Here is a 16,878-nt window from a genome sequence, read left to right as displayed (position 1 = left end):
AACAAAGTTGTAAGAAATTGTATCATCATTACCTCGATCGTATGGTGATTGAGATGTTTAAACGTAGTAAATTCGGACCTACACATGTATACTCAAGCACTGTTATCACATGGGTTGGGTTTTATACGCTAGCGCTCGGTGTAAAATAATTGAATATAAAAACCCGACCAATGTGTAAATAAATATAACAACGTACTCCTAAAACACCTTACGATTAAAATTTCATACGTTTTCCTATGTATCAGTTTTGTTTCTTTTACGCTTTTCTACATTTTTTGAACATTTTGCTCCCTTCGTATCTACTACGTATAATTTTCGGACGATACAAATGTGAGCGATAAAAATTTGATTGACGTATTCATGACGATTCGATACAATTCAATGTGTGTTAATTGTCAAATCACAACGTTTTTAAAAACATACTGGATGCCCGAAGCATGACAGTTTCACCAGGATTTAAAGAAGGTATTCCTCAATTGTGATATCTAAAGATGATTTACTTTACATAACTTTGGTATACTACCTATCAGTTAGTAGATCCCTTACAGATCATGTGAACGTAGGATTTCTACCTGCTATAGAGACTACAGTGGTCTTTACATTTACATTTATGCTTTAATTCACATTACCCTCGAAAAACGAATTACTGAGAGTTATGAACGCACATCAAGTATGTATCAAAGCTGACAGTTTGTTTGATCATGAATTACAGTAAAATACACAATACATCATAGAGGTTATAAAACACAAAGAGAGAGAAAGCAATGCCAAATTTTATTAGCTTTCTTAATCTCTTAGTATTGCGTAAATCCCCTCGTTTCTGTAGCAGTGTATAAATATTCGTCTTAATGCTACTATGGCTGTGCAAGGTGATTAAATAGTTATAAAACTTCGAAAAAGTAAATTTCATGACATAATAAAACCATAGCGAGTGCTGAGATAAATTGCTCTGCATTCAAATATGTCAATTAACGGGTAATCTTTAACTAATAGAGACTGTTTTCTTTGTTACTCTCATAAGAGATTATCTACCGTACTTCGGTACTTAGTCATTACAGGGATAAAAGACATTTGTCAAATTCTCTATTCGGGAAAAGTCAATCTGTCAAAATTGTTATGATAAATAAATGACAATTTCTTTTTAAAAAATGATCTCTGTCCGTGATTTGAATTTATGTGATAAAATTATTGCGTGGAATATTTTCGCAAATTATCTTGAAAAGAAACGTTTGACACGAAACACATTAAGATTTTTTTTTCAGTAAAGCCATATATTGTTCTATTTAACGTATTTTACATCTTGCAATGTAATCACTTTTTTAATGAAAAAAACTGTTATTTTTGCGGTTTTATAGTTATACTTTACAAAAACTTGTTGTTTTAATTTCGAAATTTTATTTACCTTCCAAACTGATATGCCACCCCGCCCTTCACATATTTCATACTTATGAAATTGTCAAAAGTAATATGTTAGTATCTATATATTTTTTAAACCCAAAATGTAACTAAATATAACTTGGGGAAAATCGTATGAATCCGCAACATTATTACTCTGTGGGAACAGATCTTGTCTGAAATATATTGTGTTAGTTCAGTATAGTTTTATCAACATGCTTTTGAAGTTAAACAGAAAAAGAAAAATATAACAGTATATTATGACAATCTGTGTATTAAGACGATATTAATGATTAGTGTTTCTCAACATCTTTATGTTAGCGCGCTGAGCTCTGAAATTAAACCTTCGTAACTGTGTTCGGGAAACAAAAACTCCATAACGTGTATTTTGTATTTTGTATCAAAGTTAATATTTTCTTTACGAATAGTGTTTCGGAACTGTTTCCATTTGATTTGGTAATACGTTTCACTCTATCAAGTTGAAATTTCGCACTGGGGTCTCCTTTTATTTCTCAAAAATGTCCCTCTGTGCCTGAATAAACAACTTAATGTCAATATTCATATAGAAAATGAAAAATTAAATATTTAAAGTGATATTACACATTGGGGATATTTGCAATATCGTTTCTAAAGATGTTTTAATGCAGTAACAAAATTGAAAGTCTGTTAGTGAATTAAAAGGGGATTACTGCCAATACAATACCTTCATTTACTCTCGTCATTTTAATTTTTAATGCCGTTGAATGGTTTGGCGTTAATGGGAACAAAAATCTGCATTTCGTCTGTACTTATTTAGAATAATTATAAAACTAGTGCAATATTTAAAATTTAATCTTTTAAATGCGGAAATCACTTATATTGTCAGGTTCTAATTGTTGTGAAATAAAAATTGTCGGTTCAGGCACTCGTTGACATTGCTTATGATTAACTATGTCTGAGAATTGAAATTATTGCCAAATACTATAATGATCTGAATACTAAGTACTATACATACAGAAATATTTCTACTGATTAATGTGGGAGTCGTTTCGATATGGAATGAATTTATCTCTTTTCTCATGAAAACCTTATAAATAAACATAAGGATACATTTGATTTGACACATCTTTATGATTGACTCTCATACCTAGAAAATTACAAAATTTGAATGTTTGAGATCAATAAAAACATCACCATTTTAGTAGTTATCTGACATCGGTCAGCAAGTTTCTAGTATCCAAACACAGATCAAAAGAGAACTATGATGTACTAGTAAGCCTACAATTTATATGATTCATGACCAATGTCAGTACCTCAATTTCATAATCGTATAATGACAGATGTTTGAAGAACAGCAATTAAAACTAAATATACCGTAAAATATATTTTACATAAGCAAAGCAAATCAATTCTGTTAAATCAAACGTGAACCTTGAATCCTGGGGTGCCATATTTTCTTGCAGTTATAGGAAGCTTTTACATCTGAAATTTGTAAAAAATTCGAACATTTAAATCTCATATTTTTGGTATCTTTTACCTCGATGAATACATTTAATACATGTTACAATAACTTATATACACAGATTTGAAAATAAATATATATACCCTCAAAAGATATCAAGATAAATTGATTTCCAACATGCCTGGTTAATTCAAATGAAATATTGCTCTTATAAGTTGAGTCTTTTTCGGCTTAAGTTGATGAGAAATGCAGTTGTTATTCAATAAAAATGTCAACTACATTGTGTTAACCCATGAAAAACGATTTAAAATTGTAAGATAGTACCTAAAATAAATACAAAATTTGATATTTGTATTCTAGTTTCGACTGTCCTGAGCCTTTTATTCTTCTTCATATTCAAACAGTTCATGTTTATTTCTAATTTACTTCGGAACAAATATGGCTTGGTTTAAACCCTTGTAATAACATATGAAGATTAGGTGTGGGATTTGATGATGAAATGGGTACTTATTTTTCCAAGAGTATCGGAGTCCTTGTAAAATTAACATTATCAAAAGAATTATATTTTTTCTGACTTTCTTGATCAACTGCAATATGACCAGATTTGCTGTGATTGATTATCATCAAGTTAAATATCCCAGTTTCAATTAGAACGTGTATTTGATTTTCATCAAGTGAAGTGTCCTGTTTTCAATAAGAACGTGTATTTTGATTATCATCAAATCAAGTGTTCTACTTTCAGTAAGAACGTGTATTTAATTATCATCAATCCAAGTGTCTCAGTTTCAATAAGAAAGTGTATTTGATTTTCATCAAGTGAAGTGTCCCAGTTTCAATTGGAACGTGTATTTAATTATCATCAAGTTAAATGTCCCAGTTTCAATTAGAACGAGTATTTAATTATCATCAAGTTAAATGTCCCAGTTTAAATAAGAACGAGTATTTAATTATCATCAAGTAAAGTGTCCCAGTTTAAATAAGAACGAGTATTTAACTATCATCAAGTAAAGTGTCCCAGTTTCAATAAGAACGAGTATTTAATTATCATCAAATCAAGTGTCCCAGTTTCAATAAGAACAAGTATTTAATTATCATCAAGTCAAGTGTCCCAATTTCAATAAGAACGTATATTCAATTTTCATTAAGTAAAGTGTCCTAGTTTCAATTAGAACGTGTTTTTGATTAATCTTCAAGTCAAGTGTCTTAGTTTCAGTAGGAACATGTCGCACCTCTCGTGTATATCCGTTTATATTTCTGTAGCTTCCACAACCAATAATGAGGAGTGAAACAAGGATATTGTCACCATCCAATCATCTTCATATTTAACCACAAATCTGATATATCTTTTCCTGTTCGTTATGGCCCTTTCCCTATTTCTTTTTTTTAAATAATGAACATTTAGTTTATTTATTTAGTTTATGAATATTGAATCGTTTAGTTCAGTATTATCTTCAGTATTAAATTGGTATTGTCAATTTTAAATTTACAAAGTATAACTTTGAGATGGCGCAACTAGCCTTTGACAATAAAAAAAAACAACTATAAACTCTGACTTATAGCAGAAAACATTAAAATATATGTTCAGAGAAGATTTCGGTGATGAACACCACAATTTAATAAATGAAACATTTTACAATTGACGGTAATACTTATCAAACTCTTAAAATTTAAAAATTTAAAGCAATCATGAATCAAAATCAGCACATAACAATTTCTAAAATTGTGTCAATTGATCAGAAATGTTGTATTCTCCCTTACGTTAACCCAGTGCTTTTCATGGTTCAGTGATACTGGCACTGTTTCACATATGTTTCCTCAGCAAAACGATGTGATAAAATAGCCTTGTGTATCGTTTTGTTTTGTTTTTTTTTACTTCTGTCGGTGTTTATCCTCGTTTTGTATGCTGTTCTTGAATTCGTGCTTTTTGTCATAGTATTGACTGATTTTTTAAATTGTATAAAATTAAATTGTTGTTGTTATTAGTTAGAAAACAATTAAGTCATAGTACATTATTTGATCAAATTTTCATTCATTATTTTATTTATGATAATGTATATTCTTTATTAATAATGGGTAAGCAAGGTTGTTTTCGGAGAAATTGAATCCTTTTTTTATACTAAGACGCAGGTGAGGATTACATTCTATATACAAATGTACAATACCATGCAGAGATAAAATGATTGATTTGTTCAGCTGTTGGTAATAGACACATTTTAATATTTCTGTAGCCAGAAACTCGGGCATCAAATTACAGCAACGGAATCTACAGTGGATTGAGATTAACTTTTAAATATGGTATAGTTGGTATTTTGTCTGATGACCCGCTAGAGTAAACATAAATTGTGAACAAAATGAATAATTCATTTTCCTATGAAAACTTTATATTTCACTGCCAAAATAAATAGACAAGTTTATTTTACATTTATCAATTGAGAAACCCAATCAAATTGCTCTGTGGTGATGGGGATCTATTTAACGATCAGCGCTGTGAATCCTGTGGATCCATGAATTTAAACAAAATTAATACTTATAATGCAGGTGTTCGCTTCATTAAATTCTTACTTTTTTTGGAAAGGAGATACAGGTATCTATAAGTAATAGGCTTAATTGTTGAGAGAAGCTTGACTTGATAACACGTTAATAACCAATGGAAGAATAAATTAAGTCACAATTAGTGACGTATGATAATAAAATTAAAAATAAGTTTCAATCGTCGTTCATTTACAACCGACCTAAACATTTCGTAGATACCTGCCAGATTATGATGATAAACCAGTATCTACGAAATCACATCAGTGATTGAATCAATATTTAATTTGAAACACCGTCCTGTTTTACTTTTAAAGTCCATGGATGTTTACATTCCAAGCAGTTGTGTATCAGCGGGCAGTAGGGTAATATAATATGTTTATTTACTCCCCGCTTTACCTGCTTCATCTAAAATCAGAAAAGAATTTAAAAACAAGAACATTCACCGACCAGGTGTGTTTTTCAAACGTGACAACTACATTTTCTATTGGATTAAGATAAATAATATAAAAGAGGTTTAGCGATGCTGTTAAGGTGAAAACTTTCGGTGTTTTTCAAACATCTCGAATTACTTCACACCCAGTGGCCTTTGGACAATTATAATTGCTTTCAGTTTGTTTTAATTGATGCATTTTGAAATCACAATACCAAAAGGTAACAGTTAAAAGATTTTAAACTTCAATTAAATTTCTAGGTTCAGATAAATATTTTTCATTCCATATCAATTTCAAATAACCACTGAGTAGGTCAATGAATGTCCTACATAGATAATGTCACGGTATGGATCAAACAACACTATAACGCTCTCGTCTGTCTCCATTGCAAGTACAACCAACTACACGTACTGTTTAAAGAAACCTTTTTGATAAACATATCGCCGAACTTTTTGTCGAATAATTCCTGACAGCTTACTTTAAATGCTGTACATTTACATGTAGCCATAGTTTTGTATTTGTTTTGTGTTGCTTGTAAAAGCGACTACAGTGTGTGCTTATTGCACAGTTTATATATCGTACCTATGTACAATTACTTGGTTTGAATGATAAACCTTCAAACAATAGAAAATAACTTCAAAGAATTTTGCATTATGGTCTGGATATCATATATCTAGGATCATGCCAATGGTCACTGTATCTCTCACTGTAGACTAACGGTTTTGTCTAAAATCGGCGTCGTGATATCGTAGTATAGTCCTGTAAGGGTATGTATACAATGCTTTATAATGAACTAGTAGTTTATCATTTGTACAAATAGAAGAGGTAATGATTTTCGTGTAAAGTATTGTGAGCTTTTTATCATGCTTACATACCTCCTGATTCTATCACTCTATTACTGAAGCCGGTGGAAAAGATTTTCAAGACCCTTCCTCATCCAAGAGTGTCTTGGTATCGACAGTAAGGGTAATGTTTCTGAGGATACTCTATCCAGGACAATGTTTGAAATTTTTTTCATCAGCACATGGAAGAAAGGCGTGCATGGTGACCTAGTTTGTAATATGGTTTGAGAGCATGTACAAGATGGATATTTTGACGTGTATTCACTTTATTATCAGTATGGGTGTCATTTATTTTTCAGATGTTCCCAATCTCTACGTAATGTCTCTACCATTACGTGTCTAAAGTGTCTTTTGTAGTTAAATGTGAAACGCTGTTTAACGGTGCTTGTCTCGTGGTCTTCAAGTATAGTTTATGAATCTTTTAAGGATCTTTCAATGATCTGGGTGTATTTTATTCATAGGTATGCCGAACTTTAGTCCATGGATCACATTCAGATTTCAGTTCTCGAGGCGTCGATTCACTGTAAACATCAGTTGATATTATCAGAACATTCTTCTAGATGTCATTATTTGTAGACCCTTATGAGATTGTTCTTGCTCTCTACCTCCTGGTATCCGACGATGAGATGATTGTGAAGGCTTATTTCCCCGGATGTCTTTTATTTGGCAAAGATTATATACTTGCTTTATACAAACTTTTTTGTCATTGACAGATACGAAACTCGACATCCTTTAATTGTCATTGATTCCTGACAATTGCAATTGCAACAAAATGTCAAATGCAACATGTAACCATGGTAATTTGATATTGTCTTCATTTTCTTGTCTCTGTTTTTCATATTTTTCGTTACATTGCTGCAATATATTTGAATTAAAATACAATTATTTTGCAACTCCAGGGTTTCTTCAGCCATTCGTCAATTTAATCATGAATAAATATTTTCATCTGTAAACCGGTAATAGTGAGCAATGAAATTACTTTCACTTCTGTGTTTGGCCAAACCGAAAAATGTCTTGTTAAAACCAAATTTACGAGGACTGCTTCATGTTATTGTCCCTATAAACGCAGCGTTTGTGTCACACTATGAAACGCTTAATGATCACTATGTTGTCTTTTGCCTTCATAATCAAATTTCAGAATTGAATGTTGTGATTGGTTAATAAGATCCCTTGTAATTCGATGTTACAAATAGTCTCCCGCGCGTGCCATAGTGATGCCTGTTTGTACAGTAATAGTATAGTGTTTGTTTGAATGGTATAATCATGCAGCGATTGTGAATTAGTAAATTAATTTTGCGCGTCACGTTAACAGAAGTAATCGTGCAATCATCACAGATGGCGAAGCTAATAATCGTAATGTCTCAACGAAGAGACTCAAGACTTAATGCATAAAGATAAAAAATTATATCCGCGAGATGATTTTCATGCAAGATTAGACCTATATTTCCTAAAAATTTTACATGTTTTACCAGGTCTTATTGTTGTTCGATGTGAATGTCATAGTAATGAACGTAATTATTTTTTTAAAGATTTTTGCTTCATACTTATGTCAATTTTATGGTATAAAACGTTATAGAATACACAAAGATTTGTCATTAAGGAAATGCATTTGAATTTTAATATAGTTTTAGTAATTCTAGATGATATTTCAAGAACAACATGGTCCCCAGTTATAGAAGACAAAGACTTGACATGTGTAGAACATTTCACAACTATATTTCCATAAAGAAAAACCAGGCTATTAACTATCCTTCATCGAAACTTGACAATAAAAGCAACAACAACTCAATTCAGTATCAATTAGTACTTGACATTGCTTATTTAAACGGAACAATATGGGCCTTTGAAAAACTTAACTGAGAAAGTTTGAATACAAAATACACACGATGGTTATAATGGAATAAATTTGACAGTAACTGAAGCTCGAAATCTATTTAATGCGGTCAGTGATCTCTTTATTAACTCTCATCAGGGGCACTATAGGAATAGCCGCACAAATGTCTGAAAATGACCATCAACCACAAATCTATCAGAGACTTTTATAAATAAAGTCAGAAAGTCAAATGTCTGAGCTTTTGTGTCAATATTGTGTTAGGTCTTTATGTCTGAATCGCTGTCTCTAATTTTATTAGCTTAATGGAATTTATATTTGTCCTCCATTGCGATGATAACGAAATCATTTTTAAATTCGTTTTGCTGCATCTTAACATGAAATCTGCCCTCACGGTACATTGAATCGCTGATTTATAATATCTTTATAATTAATTGTATATAGTCATATAACCCGAAAAATTGTAGTGACCCTTTGTTAAAAGATTTTTTCAATACAACGTTAGCCTTCATTTTTTTTTTTTTTTTATAAATTTGGTGGGGGGTGGGGGGCTGTCGCTTATAATTTTACACACAGACGTTTACACTGTATCTGCTTTATGAACTCTATGAAATAATATATACAACTAATTGTTGGTAACGGATTTAATGACACTTTAGAAAATACAGTGCAAAGAAGTAATGCTGAAAGCTTAATCTTATTAATTTATTTCAGCACAAGAGTTACAAAGAATCAACCATATATTCCATGCACGCGTCAATTTCAATGTTTTCTCTTATCGCTGTTTACAGTGCATTGTTAAATCCTGTTATTTCTTATAATCACAGTTTTTAATTCAAAATGCAGCACGCTTAGTTATTTGTAGGAATTAACAAGGCCGGTTGCATTGAAAAAATCCACAATGTTTTGAAAAGAGATCTGTAAGGTGGTTAAGGCACTAATGCGTTTTAATGCATATATCTGATAGAAGAAAAGGAATTAATTAAGGTTTGATAATCGTAAGTGTGGTTAGAAAACATGTGTTTTCAGTTTAGCTAAAGATACCAATATTTTATCTTAAAACCATTAAATCTTCTCAGTGAATAATACCAGCAGACCAAACAAGGACACGAATCCAATTTGTTTCCATCATCTCTCCGACGTAAAATAATGTCTAATTTAGCCGTCATCATGATAATCATGGCGAAAAGTTAAAACACACATACAATGTTTTTTTGGAAATATGCAACAACTTGTGTAATTCTATATTTAAAAAAGATTTATGAAATTATATATCAAATAATAATACCCTCTAAATGTTCCAGTAAATATGAAAGACCGCAACTTGAAAATAGTATCAGCAAAGGAAGTAATTGACATAAGTATGAGATACTTTCATTTTTCTTTTAACTCCTGAAAACATGTAAAAGTTTGATGGACCATTTTTAAAGAAAAACTTCATATATTTATTGGAATAACTACTTTTAGGCAAAAGATTCTTTTCTTAATTCGCAAAATTATAAAGCTGACATTTACTATTTGAAAAATGTATAAGAAAATAATTCAAAATATGACTAAACTGATAAATAATACAATCGTTCGGCATTATAATTGCAATGGTGGAAGCCGAAGTCATTCTAAGATACATTGCTGTCTAAAATGAAGACACATCCATTAAGACAGAATGATTTTGGAAGCTTCTGTCAAACTGCGCTAATGTTTGTCTAATTTAAACCCAAAAAGGCTTTCTCAAGTAAACATTTTGATTTCTAGTTGATTGACCGGCGTAATGCACAGGAAGTGAGTGTATTAAAGCATTTCCGGTTCTACACGGCATATCGTCAATGGATCGTGACTGTGAATTGGTAAGCTGACATCAACCGGAAGTCCAATCACAGACTTAAGTAACTGAATTGTTAACTAATAAGAAGACTGTTTGCTATTCTCACTTTGTTTATTCAGATGTATATTTTAATAAAATGTGACATTGACGACTTCTTTCTTAATATGTTTCCTGTGTATGATAGAAGCTTGATTGTTTTATTTTCAATTTCCCACACTGAAAAATAAAACTTGACATAATTTTCCAACACCATGAAAAACCATTCAAATTAAAGTTAAGGCACTACCGACTTTCATTGTTTCTTTTGTTAATGATGTACAAGTAGTTTGTGCGTTTGGTATTTTAAAGGCTTATATGATTCTTAAAAGTCATGAAAAACTGTCATTAATATGAGAAACGCAATGGTCGTAGGTACGAGCAAAAACCGAAGCAAAAGTATCAGATTCCAACAAATTAGACCGCATCATGTCCTGCCATTTATCATTTTGCCAGGTTTGTTTAAGGAATTTTTCATCAGTAATAAGTGGGAGACGGCAAAGACCATACCAAATTTATTCGTAAAATTATCGGAAGAACTGTTCCGGGTTTGGCGTAGATTGCAGGGTTTTATTAATGTCCAGATGTAGTGTTTTGCTTGGACGAAAGTTTTTCTAGTGTCAGTATGATGAGTGTTTAGACGAATTTCTATACATTTAAGAGAGGGTTACGCTCGCTTATTTTTGGAGGGGCAACTTTTCGTTTTCAAATCAGCTTACATCTCCTAACATTTCTTATTAAACATTCAATAGTTTTTTACAGTCCAAGCAGTTTCATTGCATTACAACGTTTGATGGCTATATAGTAATAACAAAACAGACATAGCAATATATAAGCTTCGAAAAGTGTGATTCCGGGACAAAACACCGAAAAAGCTAATGTTTAAATGGATTATTTCCGTTGGACCCATATTGCAAAAGAATGTTCTTATAGTAATAGAAGAAATCTATATAAAAATGCAATAAGGGGTGGATTCGGTTTCGAGAAAAGAAAATAACGGGAAGGAACTGTGTTAACCTTCAAATATTTCAAGTAATTTAAAGCATAGGCAAATAAATGTATCGTTCATTTTTTTATCAAAGTAAAATTTCCGTTATTTGAGTATTACCATCTAAACATACATTCATATTTCATTCCAAATATCAACAAATAGAAAATTGCTTAAAAAAATCGTTTAACCTTTCTAAAGTCTTCCATACAAATATCAAAAGATGAAAATGTCTGCCAGATCACAATTTTTCTCACATGTGTTTGCGTTTCCTAACCTAAACGCGAATTCTATTGCTAAAAAAATCAATGAGACTAACTAATACTACTTTTCCAGATTTTTAAAAACTTCAAGAGTATGTGGGTATGTTTAAAATGACGATAACAATAACTTTATTTGCAAAGTTACGCCCACTTGGGTCAATCAGATAAGAACATACGACATAAAGATTGTAAATACATTTTCATTCAGAGCAATCTTGACCGAAACGGACCCCATTGATTCCTTAAAAAAAGTTGTCTGTTTCAGACAAATATTTGATACTTGAGTTAAGGAATGTTGGTCTCTAACAAAAGATGAAACAATAAATGAGCAGTTGGTCTACCAATGCTGTCTTTACATCCAATGAAAGGGATATTACGGGAAGAAGGATTCGAACGGTAACTTAAAAAGAACATAGACACACATATCAAACAACAAAGAACATGAAATGACACACGCATAGATACAAATGTAAATGAGCAACCCGGACTCACTAAAAAAATGGGAGCATGGAACAGGTGCATTGGAAGGGTGGCGTCCTCACCTTCCGCTTATCTAGATACACATGCCGAGTTGTCACGTCCGGGGTAGACGAAAGAAGAAAGGAAAACTATGACACGATGAACAAGTCGGTTCTCATGGTGCAGAGAAAAAGATACGTGTAACGAGAAAATCTGGACCTGATGTACTCCACTCTCCTGAACTGAGGTTTGAAAATAGTAACTCTCCGGCATATATGCTGTGATACACTTTGCAAACAAAAATAAAGCAACTAAACCTACTGCAATACAGAGACACACATAGCGACTGGACATGACGAAAAACAGAATACCTTACAACTGTGAACTATACGAAACATAAACACACCAAGCAACCTTGAACCATACGAAACGCAAATCATACCTAGCAACCGTGTACCACACGAAACACAGAGACATTAAGACAACCGTGAACCACACGAAACATAGACATACTTAACAACCGTGTATCACACGAAACAGAGACATAACTAAGCTACTAGCAGCCGTGAACCACACGAAACACAGAGACATACAACGATATTGTACCACACGATACACAGAGAAATATCTAGCAACTGTGTACCACAAGAAAGACAGACATACCTACATGTATTAACCGTGTACCATACGGAACACAGAGACACAACTAGCAACTGTGTACCACAAAAAAGACAGACATACCTACATGTAGTAACCGTGTACCATACGGAACACAGAGACACAACTAGCAACTGTGTACCGCAAAATACACAGGAACATGCCAATACCAGACAAAATATTGCTAACAACATAAAAAAGGACAGACCGGCAAAACAAATACTTGAGTATACTTTTAGTATCTAAATACAAACAGACAAATGGCAACTGTATAATGAATCAAACTAACAGAGCAACAAAACCTGGAAAAATCCTACCAATCCCTAATACAAATTCTCTGAATTATACAAGAAGAGCGATAACTCTGACTATACTAATGTCGTCAAATAATATGGGAAAAGATAGGTCATATAACGATATAAAAGATTTTTTGAGGTTTATAGTAAAGGGGTGGTATACGATCCTACGTCATTACTGTGACCTGCGAGTGAAAAAGAAATTGCTCAACTACTCCGTTAAAATGGTTAGCTCGAAAAATGTATTTCGAGAAAAACTTCTTGTACTCGCACAGTTCAATTTGAATAAGCATGGATGTGATAAAGTATTTAACAAATTGTGTATAGAGCAAGCACTTTTTACTGTTCAAAATTTCTCTTAAAAATATAATTTGTATACGCAATAAACAGTGTAGGGTGTATGTATTTTTCCTTCTGCGATAAAAGCAATGAGTTTCAGTGAAAAGGGCCCGTACGGTGTTAATCTGATCACGGGCCCTTGAGATAAGGATTTTTTTAATCACAAAAAAGTATCATTAAATCATTTTGTTTCCATATTTAAGTTATTATATGTGTTCTTAGACATGTCTTCTTGTTATTTAACGCTGTTTATACCATGCCTAGTTTTTCCTTGGTTGGTGTTTTTAGCCAAGTCTGCCTCAGCTTCTCTTATATCAGGTGTTATTTCAGGATCAGGTCTGTTAAGGACCTCTTTGAAATGATCCATCCTTCATGTTTCTTGTCCTTGTTCTTTTTCTGGTGTCAATAGTAACCACTGTTTGTTTCTTACTGAAATATTGATATTAGTTTTCTTTCTACATAATTTCTGTGTTATTTGGATTACATACCCCATTCTCTAGTCTGAAGTGACCTTCTCAGCTTCTTTAGCCATGTCCTCTAAAAGTTAGTCTATCTTTCTGTTTCTCCGTCGAGTCTAAGTCGTCCCCATTTCTATTTTCTAACAGCGCATATCTGTTTCTAGTTATATGTTGAACTCGCTTGAAATTCTTCTATCTTTAACTTACCTGTGTCATACTTTTTGTTATCTACCGTCCATGTAATGGATTCCCATATAGTCCATAAGAATCCATACAAAAACACTTCATTGCTGGATCAGAAAAATATTCTATCAAACTTCCTCCGTTTCGAAACTTTTCCCTTCCATACTAACAGCTGTAAAAAGGAGTATTCAGTCTTACCACGGCACTTACCGTAATGGTATAAAGGTGGATCCCAAACAAATCGAAAGATCTTCTAGAAAGCCTCAATGACAGATTATTATCAGAATACAATAACATCAAGACCTATGATTTTAAAACCCTTTATATTTTATATTACTATTCCTCATACTTAGTTAAAATACCAACTAAAAAAATATTATACATCGTTGATACACCAGAAAAGAAGGTACACCTAGATACAGATACCTAATACTTGGTAGAGATTCCTCGTTCTTTAAAAAAAGATTCCAAAATCATCTTCCATATATACCGAAAAAGATGTTATCAAAATGCTCGAGTTTATGATTGACAATGTATTTGTACAGTGTGGTGGACGCATTTTTCAACAAAACGGTCGGCATTGCAATGGAAGTAAATTTCCACCAGCTACTCACTGACCTATTCTTTCACTTTTATGAGACTGACTTTATAGCTGATCTCAACCAAAAGATGAAACAATCGTTTAGCCAGATCCTTTTATCTCAGTTTCCGCTATATAGGTGAAGAATTCTAGTTTCTAGGATTTTATACGCAGCATCTACTCCGAAAAACTTGAGATTAAGGAGACTACAGACACTATGAAGTCAGCCGCATATCTTGACCTACAATAAGAGATCAGTGGTAAAGGAAAACTCATGACGAAACTATACGACAAACGCACTTTCCTTTCATATGTGGCAATATCTTTCAGCACCTGCGTATGGAGTTTTTATATCACAACTCATGCGAAGTTATGCAAGAGCTTGCCACAACTACGCGAACATTTTGTACCGTGCTCACTTCTTACAATTAGGCTCCTGGAAGAGGGTTATGTTGCTATTACTACAGAAGTTTTATGGTCGTCATCATGGACTCAGTATCCATCTGCACCATGGGAACCGATTTGTTAACCGTATCATAGTTTTCCAGTTTTCCTTTCCTCTCTTGTCCACCCAGACTTTCTTGTTTTTGATGGAGTCTGAGTTGCTCATTAGCACTAATTTTTTGTTTGTGTTTCTGTTTCCCAATCTGGTCTTTATCATTAGAATATGCTCGTATGATTTCTGCTTGAATCTTGGTTCGCTTGATTCCTCTTAATCAATTATTACATTGAACTGGTTAATTGTAGTTGCTATATATAATAAGGGCCACTTTAATAAAATGAGGTTCGGTAAGGGGGTGATCCGGTTCGCCATGTGACCATCCCCTGTATCTGCCACTGCAAATCCGCAAAGCTATTTCCTGTACTTATTTGCATGATGGAGTTGGACTTAGCGCTGAGTGCGGTAGTGGTAGAAAGCTTTGAATTAGCAAGTAACATCTACCTTCTGCGCAGGAGATTGGATATATAATTCTAATTTCTAAATACGTTCTTGTCTATAAGCGATTTTGAAGATTTCCGCCTTTCATTTTCGATGGTTTTGTTGGAATACACTTTTTTCTTTGCAAGTTAGCCACTGAATAGAATGACCCGCTTTGACATTAAAATTGTATATTTAAGTGCAAATGTAATTTGTTCTTTGTCCCTTTAAATCTACTTAAAAAGGTATAGTTGATAATCATTTATCTGAAAAATGGATTTTAAATGAATGTGGAATGATTAGATAATATTACATGACTATACAAACAAATAAACTTCAAGCTGACAGAATTCTAATGATTGTAATTCAACGTTCATTGGCAAACATTATGTGCATTTTCAGGACTCACTGACCCTGTAGATCTTTGACAAATGTACTACACCCATGGTAGCTCACAAAAGCTGCCAAACGACAGCATATCAGCCCGCTCGCACACATTATTTTTATCCCGAGCAATCGCCACTCTTTCTTCTTGTAGCATGGAGAAGCAAAGACCACCAATTTCCAAATCTTTACTTTAAAGTTTGCAAGTTAAATAAAAAACAATACAACATAAGCTCTTAAAGAGCTTTTATAACCGACGTTAAGCGAATATTATATACAGTGCATACAAACATATGATAACAATAAATAAAATTAAACATAATTATATAGTTCTAATTATGGCAAAGATTTAGCTATACATACATAGCAGAAATTATGAGATGGTGAGTAGCAACTTACGTAAAATTTATTAAGTAAAAGTATAAAAGCAGAGTATAAGAAGCAAAAACAAAACCAAAATGACAAGCCAACAAATAATATGGTTTTAGACCGCGCTATTCCAGTTATGAAATTAATAAATACAATTTTTGCAGGCAACAAATTAACAAATTTTTCCCTCCCAGCTTGAAATCATGAGCATTGACCGAATCATCCAGGGAAGTGGAACAGGGTCCCTAAATGGTTGTTTCCAATACCTTGTTGCATTTACATAGTTTAAGATATTTTATTGCAATATTAGCCAATGAATTAGACAAAAGTTATAAACGTTGTCTTCTCCATTATAAACATAATAATCATTGCATAAATACAACGAACACGCATAAACAAAAATATACACATATAAAATTAAATATAAACAAATCATTCAAAGATCTTACATAACTATGTGTTAATAAATATGTAATTTCATATTGGCCCTGTTATAGGTTTGAGGTCTGTCATATTGGTCGAGGCGGTCGTATTGGCCCCGAGGCATCGCCAAGGCCCAATACGGCTATCGAGGCCAATATGATTGACCGAAACCTATAACAGGGCCAATATGAAATTACATATTTATTGACAATTTAATTAACCAACTCAAC

This window comes from Perna viridis, chromosome 3, assembly GCF_037379345.1.
Source record: "Perna viridis isolate PV_CMFRI_1.1 ecotype Kerala chromosome 3, ASM3737934v1, whole genome shotgun sequence".
In the NCBI taxonomy this organism is placed as follows: domain Eukaryota; kingdom Metazoa; phylum Mollusca; class Bivalvia; order Mytilida; family Mytilidae; genus Perna; species Perna viridis.
This window is presented reverse-complemented; position numbering follows the sequence as displayed.